The following is a 21,272-nucleotide window of genomic DNA, read 5'->3' as shown; positions in this document are numbered from 1 at the left end:
GTATAATTTTAGATCCATTTAATTCTTAAATGAATAGTTCATGAAAATCAAAATTTCTCACAATTTGGTACTGCCAGGTAAGCTACCCATTTATAACTCCCCCTACCACTAGCAATGCTCCAGATACTAAAATGTTAAGTACTTAAGACAGCCATTACCTTTTTCCTACGCAGCATATACAGGGTGATTACACACTCTGAGGAAAGTGCGGGCCCCAGCTCTACTGCACCAGCTAACAGACGCCTATGCCTGTCAACGTCATTTAAGAGTGAGCACGGCCCAACGCGGAGAGAGCACAGCCAATTGTGCTCTCCCAGACTCTGAATGTTGATGGCAAAGCGTTATGGCATGAGATTTGATCTTGCGACCTCCGGGATGCGAGGCTAATGTTGCTAATGAAGACCGTGACCAATTTGGGTAAAAAGATTCCACTTTGTACTACTATCCCACTTTTAAACTGGGCTGCAATGGACAAAACAACACTATATACTGTAATTAGGAATAATCTTCAAAAATTGTATGTTAATGTAAATCATACCCTGCTCTAAAACACTTGTCTGCATGACACAGATCTGGATTTGTTTTGAATGGGTTGATAGATGTTTTTGGGCCTGTATTTACAAAGATGAGATGTTTGTTAGCAACATTAGTCTAATATCTCCCATTTAAAACCATAGAGGTTTATGTAACATGTCAAACATGTAATCTAATGTCCAGGTCTTAGGAAATTCATACCAAATGAAGAAAATGTCTTATTGTTTTGAAATTATGATCCAATTTGTGTCTTAAAGTCCACATTAGGCCAATTAAATTAGTATAAATTTCATTTGCACCAGCATGAGAAGTGTTAGCGTCTCTCTGGTAGTTGTAATCCACTGAACCCCCTTTTTTGTTTTTATTAGCAAATTAAAGAGGCTTATGTAACATATGAAAACATGTCTTGGCTTATTAAATGCATCTGGGATAGGTGATTCGCTTGATGTTTAACTGAATACTCACAAATTGAGCCCATTTAAAATGGTCTTTAAGGGGCCAAGGAATCCATTTTTTCAGTACTATACATTGTACTCTTTGCATTAGCTTAGCTTAGATACTACTAAATACAAAAGTCAATATGGAGACCACAATACTTAGCATACACTATACTCTGCTTAAGTACTCTTGGAAGAGGTGGGTCTTTAGTCTGCGTTTAAAGACAGCCGTTTAGACATCCAGGGGAAGTTCGTTCCACCCCTTGACGGGTGCCAGGACAGGAAAAAAAGCCTGGGCGCTTGTCTTCCGTGGATCTTGAAGGATGGCGGGTCAAACCTAGCCATACTTAAAGCTTGAAAGGCTCTTGGTACAGATTGGCTTAAAGAACCTTCACCTGAACCTTCCCCTGATATAAAGGTTCTCCAATTTAAAGCTTCCTCATACTGACCCATCTCTGTTACCAGCATGGTTTGTAACATCATGAACCAAAAATGGTTCATCTATGGCATCGCTCAAAGAACCATTTGAAGCACTTTTATTTTATAGTGTACAAATCTTCATGAGTAAGTGTGTTCAAACATTTTACTTTTTAAGGCTCAGAGAACACATTGAAAAGTCTACCAGTCTACTAAAGCAGTCAATACAGAATAAAATACAGAGCTTTTTGTTCCCAGGAGACTTAATTTTCAATTTATCTCAGGGAAAGAGTGTTGATCTAGGAACAGATCCAGCTCAGTCATCTATAAAATCATATTTGTTGAATTAATGTATGAAGGAGAGAATAAAAATGATCTTACTTTGAAAAACAAAGAAAAAAACAAATAAATAGAGGTCTGGTGCTTTATTGTTTTTGAAATAAAAATGCATCATTTGCTGTTGTTTTTCTGTTATGCCCGTGTTGTGAATCCTCTGTAGTGTCATTGAGTCTCCATCATTTTGGCTCTATGGCTCATTCAGTCAGCAAAGAGACAAATGAAGGCTGAACTCATATATCAAATGTTTTAGTTCCTCGCGCGTTTCCAAGTTCTACCTTTTAACCTTTATTAATATAATGGTGATCAAGATTAACGAGGCGCTTTCCTTGCAATACTTTAAGTCATTACATGGGAAAATGTCAATTCCACCCTAATTAAGAAGTATCACAGTCAAAACAGCGCAGAGAAACCTCATCAGTCCTTTAGAGTTCCTTTAGACCTCTCTACATAATTCAGATGATCTTATGCTAGGGTCACACTCATCTAAGAGTACTAAGCCTTACACACAGTGTACAGCACACATAACGGGCTGTTTTCCCAGACAAAAAAAAATGAATATACATGAGGGAATAGCTGCATTTTCCACAATTTAGAATGTTGGTTGTCCAGGACTAGGCTTAATCTCTGTAATGATGAGAAAACCAGCCCAAAATGATTTAGCCATCTGCTCATCAATATTTCTTCTGAAATCAAGGGTATTACTAGAGAGTTTATCCTCCTCTTGCTGCAGGTAACAGGTATTTATTCTGTAAAGGTTTTACACTAGCTATGAGAACATTGTTGTGTAAATGAGTCTGATCAGCAACTAGAGCATTAATGAGATCACGTGGAGATGTTGGATGATTTATATGTGGATGGCAAACATCACTCTGGCTCCTCTCAAAGACACCGGATGGAGCTCCATCACTCCAGAGAACACAGTTTCACTGCTCCACAGATCAATGATGCATCACTGGATCACAGCAGCTGACTTTACCAGTTCATTACTGATGACTTTTAACATGTTTTTTTTTCTTACCGTTTTTGTTTGTTTGTTTTTAAGATCTTCCTAAATACATTAGCTATGCAAACAGCACTTATATTTTCTAATTTTGCGTAGATGTGCATAAAATTGAATGTTTAAAAATTGTGAAATCACTCTAGAGAAACATTGTTGGACTGTTTTATTTTCAGTTTAGTCCAGGAAGTACTGTTTTTAATGCCTTTTTAGGACTATACATATTCACATTAATATATTAGTTTATTTTTAATACTAACATTTCATTAAACGGTGAAGTGTTATATTTCAACATCTTCAACATCAGCGTGATAATATGATAATTCATTATCTAAAAACAATAATTAGCTAAACAATATATAATATTATTCATTAAATAAATAACCTTACCTTACATAAATAAGGAAAAAAGATATGATGCATGTTTTGTTCTCCCTGGTGGATTGTGTATATACACATACACAGCATATTCATAGCCATTACATGCAGTAATGGTCTTTGAGGTAGCTTCACGTGCGGTGATGTAGCTTTAGACACTTTGTTCCTATCCCCACTACTGTTCGGCAAGCTTCTCTAGAACAAAGAATTTCACACCAAACAGTTTGGAACGACTTTGATGACATATTAACCATTAAATTATGCAGAAACAATTCAATAATATTGATAAGTCATTTCCCTTCCGTTTACTACAATAGATTATCTTTTGCCAATACCCAGAACCTTAGGCAGACAGATTCTTACAGTATGCAATAAGAAAGAATTCCAGCCGTCTCATTTTTTAAAAACAATTGTCATGGGCTCCCAGTGACTTTCCTCTCCCACATATTCATTTTGCCTCAAGCAGAGTAAATATTTCTGAATCTTTTAAACTGTCATTTTAAAAGAATGACCTTTCACAAATGAGCACATGCAGAAACTATCATTTCAGATTTTTTTGTTTTTGTTTTTTTACACAACACAGAAGCTTCTGCAGATAGCATGGTTTAGGGTACATCGTGGAGACAAGCACATCTTTAACTAAAAGAATATGGCTCTGGTGGGTACTAAGGACCACCATTAGGCCAGCCAAGCATTGCTGAGTGTGTGTAAAGACTACTGAAGCACGATATGGGGGGATCATGGCTCAGTGTATAATTTCCACAGAGAGAGGGAGAGGGAGGTTCTTATTAATAATAAACAGCCCATTTCCTAAACTTAAGACTGGGTCAGAAAGCCTGAGGCCTAGCAGCTTGATATGGAAATGAGAGAAACGAGGCAACAATAAGCAATAAACATGCTAATTTAGACGTGCATGGGAACCACTTATCTGTAACAAAAAAGGGAAAAAAAAGAAGGCTTAGGAATCTTAGCAAGTGGAGGTTGCCTCTACAGATGAGAGAGAGAGAGAGAGAGAGAGAGAGAGAGAGAGAGAGACAGTTACAGAAGGTATCACCCACTCAACAAGGTCCCCTCAGTTTTGGACATCATTTAAAGGCTGCATGACATACAACACCACTCCAATCAGGTTTTTAATGACAGATGAATAAATATCTGAGTGGGGGGGGGGGATTTTGGTAGCATGTCAATACCATGTTACATCAACATAATTACTGCATGTAAGTTCTTAATTTACTGATTTAATTTGTGTTGACGTAACATTATTCTGTTGTGTGGAACTGATGTATGCTGATTGTCTAGTCATTGACGACATGCTGAGCTCGAAAGCTTGCCAGGCACAGCTGCAGTAGCCAAAGGAGTTGAGGTTAGCATGTTTTTTATTGTTATCTTTTCAGTGTATGCTTGTTCTAATGCTGTGGCATGTGAAAAATATGCAATCCTTTTTGGTTAACACAAAAAATATCACATTAAATGTGTTATTTAAAATGTGAAGAAAATTGATCTAACATATCCAATATTTAGTTTACGTCATATATACGCATCACACTTATGTTTTATTGTTCTTATTATTAAACAAATCAATGCGTTCTGAATGGGTTCATGCACTGGTTATGAAAAAAAAATCAGAAGAATCATAGTGCATCCAACAAAATAGGCAGCATTGTACTTCCTAAATATAGAACATGGTAGCAAACAGACAGCTTAGATCCCAAGTGCTAATCTGTTTTTCCCTTTTTTGAATCATAAAAATTCAGAAAATCTTTTGGTGCTATATAGAATTTCTAAAAGGGTCAATTAGGAACCATCTTCAACAGGCATTCAGTGTTTTTTTAAAAAAAAAAAAAACACCAATCCAGGCAAAGAACCATTTTAACAGTCAGATGGTTCTTTGATTTGTCATGGTACTATACACCGATCAGTCATAACATTGGTACTGTACAAAACCTCTGGCATTCGATCCTATAGGCTGTGAAGTTTGGCCTGGATCGCATCAATGGTTAGGTAAACCTTAGGTACCTATGACCCTGTAGCCGGTTCACCAGTTGTCCTTGGTCCACATTTGGTAGGTACTGACCAGAAACAAACCCACAAGACCTGCCTGACAAAACCCAATCATATATCCATCACAATTTGTCTACTGTCAAAGTGTCTCAGATTCTTATGCTTGCCTGTTTTGTCTCCTTCAAGAACTGACTGTTCATTTGCTGCCTTATACATCCCATCCCTTGACAGGTGCAACTGTAGATAAGGATAATCATTTTTTTTTTATCTGTACTAATTTTATGGCTGATTAGTGTATAGAATCATTGCCTTTACTAAAGAACCATGGAAGAACACCCTTTTTAGGGGTTTAGATACTAATGGGGAACCAAAGAGGCCTTTGTCATTTACACTGCAGTCAAAAGAAGCACCCAGAATCCATCAGACAGCCATGTTTGGTGAAATGTAATCAGACAATGATCATGGGAAAAGTTCTCAATGGTTAAAGTCAGGACTGAACGTTGACTGACTGGTCTTTTTTTATGTAGCTTTCTTGCAATATCTTTATGAGAACACGCTGGGCATCTGGAGGGACCCAAGGAGCTTGGATGGACGTGATGGTTGACTCACTGAAATGAGCGGATTTGCTGACCATCACCTGCTGTTTATAAAATGAGTTCATCTATCAAGAGCGCCCATTTAGTCTATTGCACCCTGTGCTTTTCTCTGAGTGATTTTATACTAAAGAAAGCAACAGAAGCACATTGTGAAAGTATGTATGTACTTGCTGCTGAGAATATAATGAAGCCGAAGTTGATCAACTCAGCAAAAAAACAAAACAAAACTAAACAATAAATTCTCAGTAAGAAAGTTTTTCCAAGAAGGCATGTAAACATCTATTCAAATAGATAAAATACAATATCTAAAATATTAATGGGCTGTTTCACTGGCGTTCCGACCTGTGTTATTGCAAAACCTCATTATTTCTGTCAAGGCTTGTTGAATTGTAGCAAGTAGTACACTCTAATCAAAGAGGTTGTAGGAGTACTGCAAACTGTTCCTGTGACTCTTAACAATTGCTGAACCATTTTTGGTGCAATGTGCAACCCTTTGAAAAGGTTCTGTAAGGTACAGAACCATCTACAAATTGTTTTCCGCCATGTCGAAGAACATGTTAACCAGGTAGATAATGATTTAAGCTCTTCAATACAATAAAGGTTCTACTTAGAGTTCTTTGAGTGATGCCATAGAAGAACCACTTTTGATTCCATAAAGTAAAGAAGCTGTGAGTGTGATGAAGGGGTGATGGCGGCTCAGTGGTTAGAGCACTGAGTTATTGATGACAGGGTTCTGGGTTTGATGCTGGGCTTGCAAAGCTGCTGCTGCACAGATGGGGTAAAAGGGGAGACCAAATTCCATCCCTGTTCAACACAAATTGTGACCATCTTTGAAGCTCTAAATTGGTTAAAAAAAAAACCTTTACACTGGATTCTTTAAAACAAAATGTAAAGGCACATATATTGCTTTTACAAAAAATGCTCTTCATGGAACAATAAATGGTTCTCCAATGGCACTGCTCCTTTTTGTACTAGTGTACATTGTTCTTGGAGTTGTCATAGATCTATAAAGAACCCTTGCATTTAGTAAATAACTCTTTATACTCTTTAAAAAGAGTTCTTAGAGTTATTACATGGTTAAAGAAATAGCAATACACATTTATGTTGTACATAATGGTAAACAAAAATATACATAAAGAGGCTTTTATTTATAATTAGAAGACCTGATATTCTGAACAGGCATCTTCCTGTATTAGGACTATATTCAGTTAGGAATTTCCCACAAAATGCAGATATGAATCCTTTCAAGATGCATCTTGTTGACCCCTGTTTACACCTGGTTGTTTCATGCATGTTGAGTATCAGATGTTAACTACATAAAAAAATAATTACTAGGTCTATTTGGCAAATTATTGCCAAATCTACTTCTTATTGGTAGTTCACACCTAACCTCTTCCAGTCTAATTACTGATGAGTTGCATTACATTTTCCACAATGACTATTACAGGATGCTCCATATTCTAAACAGAGTCTTCTTGTAAACATAAATTGCTGGTTTCAGAAACTGTGATTTTCAAGGCGACACCCATGACTGGAATTGAATGAGAAAAACAAAGAACAGCATGGTAAATTGGCTGTTGTGTCATGAGCTGATTTGCATGTTACCCATCACATTGCAATCAGATTTCAGTCTGGCTAACCAGAGACACATAGTTTACTGTGGCCATAAGTTCCATGTATACTCAAAGACAAAAAAATCTCACTCGTCTCGATTATGTTTACTTGAAATATGATAACATAACTGATATTTTGCATATGTCATGTGTGCATCACACTTCAGTTACATTTTATTGCAATTATTATTAAACAAATCAACAGTGAGTGCTTACTAATCCAAACTGCACTCTGAATAGGTTCATGCACTTGGGGTGAAAATAAAAAAAATCATAGTGCATCCAACAACAAAGGCAGCATTGCGCTTTATTAATAGTTATATAACACATGGTAGCATGCAGAAACCTCTGGTTGTAAGTGCTAATCTGTTCTTCTCTGAACAGGCAAATCTTTTGTACACTCAAAGACGTAAAATATAGTACTTAAAAGGATTCTTAAGAATTCCTTAAAAAATAGTGAAACCAATTTTGCTATATAGAATTTCTAAAAAGCTCCATATAGAACCATGTACCACTGACTTTCATTCTATTTTAAGAACTATTTATCTTGGCAAACAGTACAATTGTATCTTTTAACAGTCCAGATGTTTTCCAATGGAATTAAGGAACCCTAAAAGAACCAGGGTGTGCATACTATGAGGGACCAAATAGGTTAAACGATGAATACCACTGTATGATCATCTCTGTTGTTTACATTGCAGCCTAAAGGACCACCTAGAATCCATTAGACCATAAAACAATAACAGTTCTGAACAGTGAAGGTACACATTTGTGTAGAAGTACAGGGATGTGGTCAAACTCTCTCAGATTTCAGTCCATATACAAGTGAAATGACCAGTGCGCATACACCTAAATCCTCTCCTAATACATCATGGACAAAGTGAGTTATACACAATATAGTGTACACGTAATGCACTGTCCATGACCTTAATGACTAATACAGGGGGCCGATCATAGGACTCATGACTAATCATCAAGTTGCAGTTGTCTGGCACCCAGTTTTGAGTAGCTCCTAAAGTTCAGGCTGATATTTGGGCATCATCACTGGGATTCTATAAGGGGTCTCACTCTTTCAGCTGGGTAGGAAGGCCCTTTTTTTCTTGCATCACTAAGCGAGGCTCCTGCTAGCCAACACGGACATCTGTTTGTCCAAACGCAATCAGCCATCATGCTGTTGCATTAGCAGCAATTTGAAAAGAAATGGTGGCACTTCACGTGACTTGGAGGAAGCAAATGCCAGACCTTACCCTCCTAATTTTGGTGGCTTAATATGTGTGTGTGTGTTGGGGAACTGAAATGAGAGAGAACACTAGGAAAAATCCCATTTGTTTAGGGGTGGAAACACTCCTTTGAAAAGAAGAGGAAAAACAGAAAACACAGGTAATTGGTTGTCATGCTATGAGCTGCTTTGCATATTAATTGCCATATAATAATCAGGTTTCAGGCTGATGATTCAGCGACTACCAAGTGTAAATGAATGTTGCTATAAATTTATCATGATACAATCCAGATAATAGTCATGAGAAATGAACAAAGGTAACCGGGAGGCATCGTGGATATCTCTCTGTATTATTTACAGATGGGAACCAATGCAAAAGAGTAGACTCCAGTAAAATAGATGTGGCATCTGGTAGAAATAGAGCCATGCTCTGAAGCTTTAAATCAAGGTCATATCTGAAGTTAATACAGACAACAGTGTATGAGATGCTTCTTCAGGCTCTGGTGTCTTAAAGAGTGGTGTTTTGTAATTTAATGGGATGTCTAGACCTATAAATAGACCGTAATGCTTAGCGACTAATAGAATTGTAAGTGGTAGAAATGTGTCAGCACTGTTAAAAAAAGCAGCAAGTGGATAAACATGCTGTAAGTGGTTGATAGCTTTTCCCATCAATGCTATCTCACCTTGAATTAGTCAGCATGAGAAGTCACACATATTATTTTCTCCACATACTGTGTACATTAGCACTTGGGCACTTCAGTCTAATAACACCCTATTCCTAAGCTTGCCTGTGTCTATATATAAGAATGCGAGTGTGTGTGCATGTGAAAATGAACATTCGCAACATGCCATCTCCCTTCATAAATGTCTCCCCCGTTTGCTCTCTCTCCGTCACCTCCTCCACAGGAGCTGGATTGAACATCATTACCTTTCGCCTTCTCTGTTATAAAGCCTGAGAAACAATCCTGCTAAATGACTCACATGTACAGCCACCCCCTCCAGTCATTAGATTACACTCTCTCTCCACTCCTTTATTGCGGGACGTCCTGGAATGGATTCTGAAATGGATATTGAATTCTCTCCCCTGGAGATTTTTGATGAAAAAAATAAAAATAAAACAGAGAAGAAGAAGAAGACGAAGAAGACGAAGAAGGTGGAGGAGGCCCTGGCTGGAAATCGAAGCATCTATCACAGGCCCAGCAGAAAGTGTGTAAAATTGGGTTAAGTATGACCTGCAAGGAAACTCTCTCAGCATGCACCACCACACACCTTTGTCACCCACCCAGAGTGGGCAAGGGGACGACTGAGGGGTGCGGGGAGTGAAAGATGGGGTCAGAATCCAACATGGCACTTTTAAAGCTGAGGTCACAAAAACGTCCGGCCTTTTTCCCTTCGCCTCAGAGCTTTCTGGCAGGTTCCGCCATCTCCAGGCTGCCGGAGGAGTTCAGACAGGTTTGATTTCGTATTCATTGGCGCTTCCCTCCCTCGTTTCCTCTCCAGGCCTGGCGGTTTACTGCCGCTTTTCAAGCTGCTTCTTTCAAAAAGATGGAGAGAGTGTATAAAACATTAGGGACCTCTCAGGCAAAGCTTTGATTCTCCTCCCGTGTCGTTCGCCATCGCACGGCTTGTAAAATCAGTCATTCAGGAACACGCTGCTTCACGTACCTTCGGGGAACATTTTCAGTCTTAAGTAATTGATGTTGATAGCCATACCGCCAACGACACAGCCAACTAAGTGCAATTAAAGTGCCATGCTCTCATCTTCAGTGAGATGCCATGCACTGTAATCCCACATTTTGTTTAAACCCAAAGTAACTCTGATCAGAAAACTGTATATATCTCACGTATTACTAAACATGTAATGTTTACACCCCTTTATTCCTTATAAGAACAGTTGGAGTTGCATTACACATCTCTGCTGGAAACATTGGTAACCATATATCTGAAGTAATGGATACACTAATGAATGTTTTCAGCTACTTGAAGTTGCACCCATTGCTGACACAGATGTGCAAATGCACATATACACACAGCATGTCTAGTCTCTGTACAGACGCTTTGTAAATAGAATAGAATAGTAGTCTCTGGAGCATATAAACATGTATCTGTTGTCACCATTCCTATCGTCAAGCGTGGGCTACAGGGGTAAAAAAAAAACCTCCACCAGCATTGAGCTGTGGAGCAGTGGAACTGTGTTCACTGGAATGATGGTTGGTGCTCCATCTAATCCTTTTGGGAAGTAGGGATAAGTTGGGTGGTTATCATCCAACAACCTGACCTCACTAACCCTCCTGTCACTGAATACAATCAAATCCTCATAGCAATGCTCCAGAATCCAGTCCAAAGCCTTCCTTGAACGACGTTACTCCAACAAAAGCAGGATTAACTCTTTTTTTTAATACCCTTGATTTCGGAAGAAATAAACGGATGAGTAGGTGTCCCAATACTTTTGTCAATATAGTGTATATGGTGATCAATGTTTCCAGGTAATATGGCAATTAATCAACTGATTAACTTCAATGTTTTCAAGGGCATAAATATATGATTCACAAACAGTGTCCCAAATCATATCCTACTGAGAAAGCTCTACCTCCCAACAGGTGGTGATGCCCAGAAGACCTAATGTCCTTAACACATGTACATCTATTACTAAAGCAAACTAAAGCAATAACACACACGAGAACCCAGGTTGAGCTCCCCAGAGTGAAGAGTTCAGCTAGAGGATGGCTCGTCTATCCCAAGCAAATCCATGAGCCCATAGGGCAGAGCGAATTCTAAGGTGCATGAAATAGGGATTACCAGCAAGACAGAATGTCTCTTTCAAGTCCTGAAAGGAGAGAATGCCGTCTTCATCAGACTGCCGGCATGGTCACTGCTGGGTTGCTCTGTTTGAGCATACTTCAGCACTGATGTATCCGAAATGGTTGATAATCGAGATGTTTCTCTGTGTTCAGTAAAATCAGGTTTGATTATATGATGCTCCCAACCATGGAGATGTCTAATTATTACAGTCATCTCCTCTGAATTTGACACTCCTCATTTTTATTAAAAAAAGCAAAATATGAAATCCATCAGAATGATGTTAAAGAGTTGTGACTTGACCATCATTAATCGTAAAAAGTTGGTTTTGATGAAAAAAAAATCCTAAAGAAAAGTGAAAACTAGAAAAACTCAAATGCTTTGCCTCAGCAGGACTATGTTAGTGTTTCAGACTCCAGACTGGTTGGTGTAGCCACAGTAGCAAACAACCCCATAGGAGCAGTATACCATAATACCAGTACCATTATACCAGTATACCATTATTTATTTATATACATACACACACATTACATGGACAGAAGTATTGGGACATCTGCTTGTTCACTATTTCTTCTGAAATTAAGGGTATTTAAAAAGTATTTTGTTACCTATCTCTAACAGTAAATCTCTACTCCATCGACATGAGTGTTAGTGAGGTCAGGATGTTGGATAATTGCCACGCTACCTCATCTCCAAATCCTCAACTCATCCCAAAAGTACTGGATGGAGCACCAACCATCATTCCAGAGAACTCAGTTCCAGTACTCCACAACTCCACATGCTGGAGGGCTTTATACCCCTCTAGCCCACACCTGGAATTAGGCAGAGTTGGTCCATGTAAATCTGCTTCAGAGTCCTATTCTATTGACAATACTACTTAATTAAGTACTTGTTTTGTTGTTTTGTTTTTATTCCTGATTTGCTTATTAGTGTTAGTATTCGGTGTCGACCAGAAAAGGATGGGTTCCCGTTTTGAGTCTCGATTTCTCTCAAGATTTCCTCCTCTTGACCCGAGGGGGTTTTCCCTTGCCACTGTTGCCACTAGCTTACTCAAAAGAGGCTTGGACCTGGGTCTCTGTATAGCTGCTTTGTGACAACATTCATTGTAAAAAGCGCAATATAAATACATTTAAATTTAATTGAATTCTCTTGGACTAGACAAGCTGTGTGTATATTTGCACATCTATGTCCATAGTGGGAGCAACCTCAAATAGCGGAATGCATTCATTGGAAATTGGAATAATTGGAGTAATTGGAAAATGAACTGTTCACATTTTTTATATGTTTAGAAGTGCAGCTTATACTAGTTTTTGGTTATACTAGCAAAATTGATTGTGATGGTTCAGGTTTCACCATCAGTATCTTTTCAACTGTTAAAAGGGCCATAATACATCAGTGGAGAGCTCCACAGGATATAGAAAAAAGTTAACTTTTAGACTTTGTTTAGAACTGTGTGGCATATCGAAATACAGTAGTCAAATTATGTCCAGTAGGGAATGCAACACAAGAAAAAGGCCTAAACTGTTTTAATGATACAGGAAGACTCCAAGAGAGAAGTACATGAGCCAGGCCAGGTCAAAATCATCGATAACAACCACCAATCCATTGGACTAGTCCAAATGGGAAAGTCAAAACAAGTGAGGGTCAAAACTATAGAGCAATAAGAAACTGACAAACAAAGCAAAATGAGGCAACTCAAAGACAAGGAGAGAGATACAACAAAATGGATCATACAAGATCATACGACATAGCCAGTGGACAAGATCATGGCAATGCATGCATGGAAAGAAACATATAGGTTACAATGTATGCACAGGATAACTGGATTAATACTCTGGTGTTGTAGAACGTGGGAACAGTTTGCTGCTGGCTTTCAGTGAAGATGTGGTAGTCATGTGGGTGTTTGTAGGATTCTGGGTAGTCGAGTTCCAAGGGTTGATGGTGACAGAGAAAGAAATGGGATGTGGTAAAAGGGGTAAATGTGTTAACTGACATAGTAAACGTTGGTTTCCAAAGCAAGTAGGAATGTAGCCAATGATAATGGTGTTTGTATGATTGGCCCAAGCCAATCATACAAACACCATTATCATTGGCTAAAGTGTAGAACTGTGGCTAGGTTGCTGTAAAAGCAAAAAATGTTAGCATTTGTTGGTAAAGATAGACCAATCTTAGAACTTATGTTAGAGCATAATTTATTTACCTGCAGATGTTGTCAATATATAGAGAGAAAGGCAGGAAAGGAACAACTCTATCAACAAGCTGCTCTCGAAGCCCTATAACTGTACATTATTTTCAACACATTTTTACTGTATGTCATATAGTAATTCCACTGCAGCTAAATACTGAACTGGTTAAAACACAGAAGCACAGTATTGCTCATGACAAACAAACTATTGCCCGCTGTATTTTTGTGTCGTCTCTAATTGATGTTGATTTCCATGTCTCCAAAAACACAGCCGATTTAATGCAACCACAGTAAAATATATTTGTCACTAGTGATACAGCATATAGCATAATTGCATGTGTGTGTGTGTGTGTTTGTGTGTGTGTGTGCGCGCATCCTTTCAACTAATGAGTCATACTGCACCTGTCCGAAAACTAGCTGCAAAGCACAGGTGATGCATGCCACCAAACACTACCACATAAATCTGTCTATTGATTCCAACAGCGCTAGTCTTCTCCTTCATTATTATGCAGGTGATTTGTTGCAGCCTTCATTTCATGAACCATCACAATATAGCGCTATGGGAGAAAAAGAAAAAAAATGTCTGGGCTTCATCAGTCCTACAGAATGCCACTTGGTCTTTACTAAGCTCCTGAAATCATTTGGAGATATAGCAGTGCTTTGCATTATTTGTATGTCTATAAAGTTTAGGACAAGTTTATGTATAAAGTTTATGGGGCAGTTGTGGCTCAGCGGTTAGAGCTCTGGGCTATTGATGACAGGGTTGTGGCAAGCTGCCACTGTTAGGCCCCTGAGCAAGCCCTTCACCCTCTTTGTTCCTCAAGCTTACTTTATTCTTCAATAATCATGGTTATTACTGTTATCAAAAACATGGTGTTTTACTAATATTCCTTTGAAACAAGAGGAGAAATTAAGTATACCCTACAACATGGATTTGCAGGAAATTCAGCAATCAAAATGTGACTTGTGGGTTTATTTCAAGGTTTAACAAAATATTGAATTGCACTGTTCATAAATGATAGCCAATTTTACATTTTTCAGTCTTCTCACAGGTTCAAACGTAATTGACAGATGAGCAGTTTAATGACAAGATGTGGCCTGTTCACTCATTATTCTATGACAAATTAAGACAATAAAAGATCTGGAGTTAATAAATTTGCATCACCACGTTGTTTTTGGGAACTTAATATGCAAAGAGGTGCTGATGCAAGTGAGGTAGGCCATCATTAGACTAAAAAAACAAAACAAATCTGCCAGAGCAAAAGTTACACCCGTGCATCCTTAAAAACAAGAAATGCACTGACGAGGTCAGCAACAATACATGTCCTGGAAGACCATGTAAGACATGTAAAGCAAACAATTATTTCTTTAGTGAAGAAAAACCTCTTTACAACATATAGTCAGGTCAACAATATGCTCGTGGAGGCAGGCATATCACTGTCAAAATCTTAAATATAGATTTAAGAGATGAAGATTGAAAAGAGATTCCTTCATACCTGCAGATTCAGAGGGTTTTCTTCAAGATAAAATCACTGCAACACTTAAGAATACGAAAGGGCCAAGTTTTTTTTCGGTTAGCAAACTTTCCAAAAAGTTCTTCCCACTTTTCCATAGAACAGGATTCTATGAACAGATGAAATCAAGATTACCTTAAGTTTGGAAGAAAGGATTCATGATCCAAAGCATACCATGTCTGTCAGACATGGTGGAGGCACTCTTGTTGCATAGACATGTGGCTTCCAGTGGAACAGGGCCAATGGTGTTTATAGATGATATGACTGTTAATAGAAGTAGCAGGATGACTGATGATGTGTATAGATCTATACTTTCTGCTCAGATTCAGTTGCAAAAATGTCGCAAAAGTGACAGGTTAATGTTTCACAGAGAAGTTGGATAATGAACTAAAAGCATACTGCAGAAGCAACCCAAGGGCTTTTTTATGGCAAATAAATGGAAGGTTCTTAAATGGCTGATTCAGTCATCTGACTTAAACTCAATTTAGCATACAGAAAGATCCACAAATAAGCAGCAACTAAAGACAGCTGCAGTAAGGCCTGGAAACTCCACAGATGTTCAAAAAAGCAGAATAATGAGAAATAACATTTCTTGTCAGCTCTTTATATTCTTTGCTTTCATGTATCTTATCCATTTTTCAACACAGTCACATCAGCAGTAGTCATTACGATAAGTTAGTGTCACAAAAAGGTCACATAATATTGATCATAACAATTTTATAACCATCAATTCTTCAACCTGTAGACTGGTGTGTGCAATTTCTCTCAGAGATTGGCAGCAGCTCTGCTGAAGGCCAGTCAGGTGAGATGATTTTGCCAGTTCAAACAAACGGATTGATCTCTCGTTAATAAGAATAACATGGGATGTGGTCTCATCTATGAGGTATGAGAGAGGAGACAGCAATGCTTCACTGCAGTTCCTGTGCCTGTTGTAAAGTAATATTAGATCTGTGCCTAAAACAACTATGTATTAAAATTTTCATCATTTGCTTCTTTAAAGATTTTAGAGCCATTTTTTCCAGATCCCCCCAGTAAAGGTGAGCTCCTCTATCCATAAAGCTCTAATGATGTCTCTGGCCTGAGCTCATAAGCTATTCTGAAGTTTTTAGATGATCCAAAGCTGCAAGTTGTTCTTATAGACTCAGAGGGCCAAGTATTACACTTAATCAACAATTAACCCTCTGGAGTTTAAGAGCGTTTTCTCATATCAGATTTTGCATATCTGCTTAAATTTGCCTTTAAAGGCACTTGAATATAACATAAAACGTTCAAAACAATTTCAGCTCTCTCTATAATGAAACCCATCTGACCTACTGACCTACCTAATGTGCGATGTAAGTGATGACCCTAAACCTAAAAAAAATAAGATTTTAGAAATTCATATTTCTTGCGAATACACCACTTCATTAATGTGGACAAATTGGCTTGGTGCTTGAAATGTGTTTATCAGAATCTCAGCTTCACAAAAGCAGTGGAATGTATTAATAAAGTAGTATATAATATAGTGCCCATTGGTCAGTTTCACACAAAACCATAGACTGACACTAATCCACCAGTTACATTTAGACACGACAAAAGAAAAAATGCAGATGTGCATCAAGTACGATCTGGCAATGAAAAGGCTAGACTCTTCAGATTCAGGAAACGTTTAAACCGTATTTCTGCACTGTATTATTGGAAAGACAAAGAGAATGCTGGCGCGTTCATAGACCCCAGAGGCTTAAACTACCATACTAATACTACACTAAACAGTAAACACCTGACAAAAGTAACAAAATGAGCAGGGCTATGAACAATGAACAGCTGGATATACTAAGGTAGGGTGGAGAAGTGGAACACAAAGACAAGCACAAGGCCAGGTAAACATATTAAGACATGGATGAGACATAAACAGAAGACAGGACAGACAAGGGCAAGACAGGGCTAATTACAACAAACAGCTTTGAATGTCTCACAATCAGATACAAAACAAAATACAGAGACAGAATAACAGGTGATTTCCTTATGCTTCCATACATCAAGTCCTAGAACTCTCTGGATATCTGGATGCTTTTTCTTTCACTTTTTTCTTGCCATCATTTCTGACTGTAAACAGAATCTATAGTTTTTTTTTGTTTGTTTGTTTTTGTCAATGTATATTTTAGCATATTGTTTATTAAACAGCACTTCTGCTTATTTTATTAGACCTTGTCCCTCTGATTTGTGGTGTCCTTTTAGATTTCTTTAATCTAGTATTGTCAGAACCCAAACAGGGGCTGAATATTATCTCATTAGCACGTCAATGTTAATTGGGTTGTACTGGGGACACAAATGACCACCGTAGTAAGCAGAGATGCTGCACAGTTGAATAGTGCAGCACTGTTAATGCTTAGAATGATAAATCTGGCCCCATGTCAATTATTTCATGGTAGCAAACAGATATACTGTCTTTAGCCATGTTTTTTGGGTTTTTTTTTGGTATTGCCAAGACAGGCACCCATTAAAAAATTACTATTTCGCTTTACTGGGTCTTTGTATGTGTTACTTCAAGATAAAGAAACTACTGCTCCTGTAACAAAACACAGATGTCATAGTGGTTTAGCAAAATGAGCTGAAGCACAAACACTGGCCTATAAACGTAATATGGTGTTGCAATACCTTTTCATAGACCATAGAGTAAAAACAGTGTCTGTTTTAGCACAAGGAACCAAAAAACAGCCTTGCAGGAGTGGTATGATCCGCATAATGTCATGGCTGAACTATCATAGGAAATTACATTTTCGCAGGGGTGCTCTTGTAGAAATTACGATGAGTAGCAACAGCATCATCCCTTGCACAGCGCTAAATAAACGCTTCGAATGGAATACAAGGATTTACTGTCAAAAGGAGTTTTCAGCAAAACAGGCTGAAAGACAGAATACCAAATTAAACTGTTTACGGAGAATTGCTCATTTAATTTGGCCTGGATTTCCCCGTTTTTTCCCCCTCGGTGAATGCAAATCGGGTTTGAGTCGAGCCCTGCTCGTTGCTATCTCCATGTCTCCTTTGTGGGCTGTGCACATCATGGAGAAAAAAAATCATGATGTTTGTCTCGACGGTGTTACTGCAGTTCTACTTTGAGATCTAATTCCCCGCTGCAGCACGCTTGCATGGGCACACACTTGCCAAGGGATCTGAATTTTCTGTCTTCTAAAGATATGGATATTCACTGCACACATGCAAGTACACCCCTCTCCCCACCTCCCCAACCCATGCACCAACTAGATCAATCATTTGCATATCCCGTATCTCATGTAAGCGCTCCCCCATTTATCATGTTGGACAACTTTATGGATGAGTTTTTCTTTCACTCAGTAATATTAATCAAGCGCAAATTAAAAATGAAAAAAGAAGGAATCAGAAATATGTAAACATGGTCAAGTTTTTGATCCAAGTTGACTTCTCCTGCTTTTCCCCCCCGTTTCTTTGCATAAATATCACATGCAAATAAATAAACTGTGCAAGTAAGCAAAAGCAACCTCACAGTCAAAGGTAGGATTCACACAATCAGCAGTTTTGGGGGATATATATATTTTTTTCTGTGCTCTCGACTGGATGAAAAGTCTTTTCATATGAGAATCCGTCTAAATAAATATGAGAAGTGTGTCTAAAAAGATATTAAAGCTATATTACTTGTAGGTACATATGTTTCTCGAAATGGGCGGGGGTGAACGGTAAAGCCAAGTTACTGGTGGTCTTAAAGCGCACACAAAGCATACTAGCGGCTAGAAAATATGACTGCAGTGGCAGAACTACCAGCAGTGCAAGCGTGGAAATTGTACTTATTGCCAAAGGGCAGGGGAGTCCATTGGACCCCTTATGTCAGGCATGTCAAGCTGGCTCCCTTCTGGGCTACAGCCTTGTGGAGATTAGCATTTCCTGTGATTCCTGTAAAAATCCTAAAAACACAGTCTCTTAGAGGTAATATTTTAGGTAATTTTATTGTGACAGTTATTATAAATGTATATTAAACATTATAAATTGAAATGAAATCAACCTAAATCAAATGTGGTGTGGTGAGAAATAAAAAAGAAATAAAAAGCAAGAAATTTCATTTCAGTTTTGCCAACATCCTTTCAAGACGCGAGCTATAAGCTATCTTGTAGAGCTAACATTCCAAACCATCTTCCTAAATGTCAACTGATGCAGTAAATTTCAACATGCTTATTGTGATCTAAGGCCTATATGCACTAGCGCAAGCAACTTGATTTGCGCTGAATTTGATTAGCCTATTTAATGTATAAATGATACAGTACATTATAATGTGACATTCTGAGAAGCTATGATAACTTACTCTCACTGAACACTTTATTAGCAAGACCTGTACCTCTACTCATCCATTATCTAGTTAACCACTGTGTAGCAGGAGTACAGTGCATAAAATCATGCAGATTCAGTTCAGCAGCTTCACACAGTGTTCACACCCGCCATAAGAATGGGGGAAAATGTGATCTTAGGGACTTGGAGCGTAGCATGATTGTTGGTGCCAGGTGAGCTGGTTTGAGTATTTCTACAACTGCTGATCTCCTGGGATTTTCAGCACAACAGAGTTCATTCAGAATAGTTGAATAAAGTAATGAGAAAGTAATTGGTAATGAGAAAGGTCAACAGACTGGTTCAAGCTGACAAAGGCTACAGTAACCCAGAAAGCCACTGTACAATTGTGGTCAGCAGAAAAGCATCTCTGAATGCACTTCTACTACTAGAACCTTCAGGATAAGCTACAGCAGTAAAATACTGTATTGGATCAGTCAAGAACATAATGCTCAGGCTTGCAGTGTACGCAGACTCACCACATCTGGAGGGCTATAAGTAGCCTGGTTTGATAAGTCTTGCAAGATATGCAGAAACCCAACGATTTGAACCGAGAATGTTGCAAAGCAGCCAGTGATATTTAATTACCTGAACCTACACCTGAACTTAACCTACTAGCTCTAAACTTAAACCTTTCCTAACCTAAATTTAACCAAACACTTACACTAACTCATGTAATTCTATAAGATACCGGTACCTATGCCTTAACCCTAAACCTAAATTTAACCATAGTAGAATATGAAATTCTTACAGTTTCTGCAGACGTTTCCATCCATGAATTCCTTTTTAGAAGCTTTGTAACAAAGAAAAGTATCATGGATGTAACTGTAGCAACACTGTTTTTTTAATTCTTCTTAGATAACATGGCAGGTGGGTTGTGTGTGTTTTGGCAAAACAGTGGACAGGAGCTGTAGAGTGAGTCCTAAAACATGTACAAAATATCTTCATGCAAATGTTACATATATATTTGGGTACACCTTTATTTGTTTGTGTATGAATTTTATGAGATCTTGTTGTAATGCATCACATCACAAAGCAAAAACCATCTCAAACTGGTTTCATGAACAGCACATTGAGTTCAGTGTTTTTCAGGGACCTTCCTACTCACCAATTCTAAATTCAATCGAACACCTTTGAGATGTGGTAGAACAGGAGATTCACTGCATGAAAGTGCTCCACAATCATATCAACATGGACCAGAATTTTAATCTTGTTGAATCCATGCCACTAAGAATTGAGATTGTATTGAGAGCAAAAGGAGACCCTACCCAGTATTAGTATAGTGTCCCTAATAAAGAGCATGATGAGGGTCAGCCACTATTCTGTGGTAAAACGTCAACCTCATCATGATATAGCAATAGCAATAAATCAAACCGTTTATATTGTTGCTTCCTTATTCATTTAAGGTTGTTTATGTATTTCTTTTCACTGAGGCTCATAAGATCTGGACGTTTTTTTCCAGTAACTACAGAAAAAGTAGCTTACATGCAGCATTAGAATCTCTTGGGGCTAGTCTGGCCCATATTATGCATCTTAGCATATTCACAATCTTATCTGTGGGATTCAAAATAAGATTAATTTGCTTGAAGATCATTTTGATCTCTTTGATCTCAGGCAAAAGATTTGAGATTTCTGGAGCGTATATCTTATTTTAAGTCATTGTTGGTAAGTCTTGTTCAAAAGTGTACATAATAAGTATGATTAGTACAGTCAATCATGCTTAATGCCCTCCTGGAGGAATTGCTGTGAAGCTCATTGCAAACCGATAGTCTCTCTGACAGAGCCGTTTATCATTATGGATTATTATGCACATACCTAGCCACATCCTACACATGAGCACCAGTAGGACTCCCACATTATATTTCATGTGGGTTCAGTGACTCTATTAGCATGGTTAGATCGATGAAATCA

This window comes from Salminus brasiliensis, chromosome 20 (assembly GCF_030463535.1).
Source record: "Salminus brasiliensis chromosome 20, fSalBra1.hap2, whole genome shotgun sequence".
Taxonomy (NCBI): Eukaryota; Metazoa; Chordata; class Actinopteri; order Characiformes; family Bryconidae; genus Salminus; species Salminus brasiliensis.
The sequence above is the reverse complement of the archived record's forward strand: the minus strand, read 5'-3'. Positions refer to the sequence as shown.